General features: G+C 34.9%; 1 pseudogene; it reads right to left on the bottom strand.

Annotated features, from left to right (window-relative positions):
- Positions 1-1,235: 1,235 nt before the first annotated feature.
- LOC116422101 lies at positions 1,236-2,295 on the bottom strand (annotated as a pseudogene).
- Positions 2,296-2,768: the final 473 nt, after the last annotated feature.

The raw sequence follows: 2,768 nt of genomic DNA, 5'->3' as shown, positions 1-2,768 counted from the left end.
AAACTGGAAATTGAGTGGGTGTCCATTAGTTAGGGAATGACTGAATAAGTTATGGTATATGAATGTTATGTAATATTATTGCTCTGTAAGAACTGATCAGCAGGATGATTTCAGAGAAGCCTGGAGAGACTTTCACAAACTGATGATGTGTGAAGTGAGCAGAACAAGATTAAACAATGATCAATTCTTATGGATATGGCTTTTTTCAACAATGAGGTGATTCTGGCCAATTCTAGTAGACTTGTGAGGGAGGGAGTTTTCTGCATCCAGAGAGAGACTATGAAGACTGAATGTGGATAGACAGCATAATGTTTTCACCTTTTTTGTTGTTTGCTTGCATTTTGTTTTCTTTCTCATGTTTTTTTTTATTTTTGTTCTAATTTTTCTTGTGCAGCTTGATAATTATGGAAATATGTATAGAAGAATTGCACATGTTTAACATGCATTAGGTTACTTGCTTACTAGGGGAGGGAGTGGGGAAAGAGAGGGAGAAAAATTTGGAACACAAGGTTGTTCCAAGGCTGAATGTTGAAAACTATGCATATATATTTTGAAAATAAAAAGCTTTAAAATTTTGTTTGTTCAATTAAAATAAATACATACATACATACGTCCACATGAGGTCAATCTAGTTTCTGGTGGAGACTGAAGAATCTTGCTAACAATTCTTGTAAACACTACCAAGAAAGGGGTGTCATTCACTTTAAACAAATAAGCAATCCACAAGAATTTACTGTTTACTGTATGCTTAGGCTAATGAATACAAAAATGAAACAATCCTTGGCTTTAAGTAAATTACATTCCAAAAAAAGATATTTCCCAAAGGTGTGATCTCATGGTATGATATTGGCTAGATATGATCCAGTTTCCTGTGTTTATTCTATAATATTGATACATTGTTGACATAAGCAAATTAGAAACAGTTAGCTATGCATGTTCTAATAACAGAAACTTTGTGCTACATCACTTGAAGCACCAAAGGAATTAGATCTGTTTGAATGACTTCATATGCTGAGGGAACTTGAACTATCAGAGTGAGATAGCAAAAAATAAAGAATATGTTTCAGGGGGCATGGGACAAGGAACTCAGTGCTAGAGAATGTTCCTGGGGGTACAGTTACCTACAGAGTCACACTTCCATTACTGTAAGAAAACAGAAAAAGTATTAGGGGAAGAAATTTGAGATGAAGGGAAGTTTGATGATGGTGGTGATGGTGATACTAAATTTATATAGCACTTGAAGTTTTTCAGGCACTTTGTAAATATCTCATTTCAACCTCACAATGACCTTTGGAAGTAGAAACATTTATTATCCCTATTTTATTTTATTTTATTTTAAACAAGATGTTTGAGTGGAAGGAAAACTACCTAAGATCAGTTTCTTTATAGTAATATATCCCACTGAGTGACAGAGATTATCTTACATATTAACAGCTATGTACAAAAAAAGTTATGAAAATCATCCTTGGTTTTACAGTGATAAAAGAAAAACATTTAAATTATCCAAACACACATGTAAGAAATTTTTATGGGTTTTGTTGTTTTTAAACAGTGAGAACAAAACAACTTACTGGAATATAAAAATAAAGTTGAATGAGCATGCCACTAAGAAAAAGGATTTTTCACAGAACCAGTTTGTTATGCCCCCACCATCTCCATTTGATATTGATCAAAACATATCATTGGCCATTTAGTCAAAAAAAAAAAAAAAACAAATTGCGTCTGTGCACATGTACCTATTATTTTATGTACAATAAACAAATGGGGGGAGGAAAGCAAAAAAGAGAGAAAAACTGCAGGACTCAAAGTGTATGTGAACCAAATCTTGATTTTCTAATTGTGAATGTATTATTTTCCTAGGAAGCACAGTACTGGAGTAGAGTTACATGTTCCCTTTTTTAGTAAATACCTCCTGTCTGCTGCTGAAATATATCAATTGTATCTTCACCTTCCATTTCCAACTGTGCAGGTGTGTCTGTTTCATTGACTGGTTGTCTACCAAATCAGAATCTTATTTGACTTATAGACAAACCCTGTCAATTCACAAGAGGCCTTCATTAGTTTACTAGATAGTTTATGCCTCTTAATCTTACATTGCACTGTGGAACCATCTTGCAAGACCCAAATTAATGGAGTTGTTGTTTTCTTTTTTGACTCCTTCCTTCAGCTTTTCTCTCATCGACCATGACCAGTACTGGACCTCCTCCACCACTGCTTTACAAAAGAGGCACCAGAATGGTTCATTCTAAGAGAAAGGGGAGAGAAGCAGCAGTGGCAGGAGCAGGAGGAAGAGGATGGTGGTGATGCTGAGGAAAAGAAGTAAAAAGGAAGAGGAACTTTTATCCCCATTTCACAAATGAGGGAAGAATGACATAAAAATTAAGTAACTTTTCTAGGCCCATATAGTTAATAAGTGTGTGAGGTCAGATTACACTTAAACTAGATCTTTCTGACTCATGGTCCAGCCAGCACAATGAAAGAGGGAGGGCAGCAGAAGATGAGGGATGAGGAATCTGGAAAGAGAATGTTTAAACAAGGAAATAGTAGTACATGAAGGTGGTTTTCACATTGACAGACCTGACCCTAAGTCATACAAATTAGAAGGCGAGGTGGAAATTTTCTAACCATATGATGGAGAAAGTACCAGTTGACAAAAATTTTCACATTCAATGACAAACAATAGCATCATTTTATTCTCTCTCCAAATATCAGGGAAGAAAGGATTGAATTATAGCAAAAGAATGGGTACCTGAGATGATTAATTAATG

The sequence above is a fragment of the Sarcophilus harrisii genome, chromosome 3 (genome assembly GCF_902635505.1).
Source record: "Sarcophilus harrisii chromosome 3, mSarHar1.11, whole genome shotgun sequence".
In the NCBI taxonomy this organism is placed as follows: Eukaryota; Metazoa; Chordata; class Mammalia; order Dasyuromorphia; family Dasyuridae; genus Sarcophilus; species Sarcophilus harrisii.
Note: the sequence above shows the minus strand (reverse complement) of the source record. Positions and strands in the feature narration are given on the sequence as shown.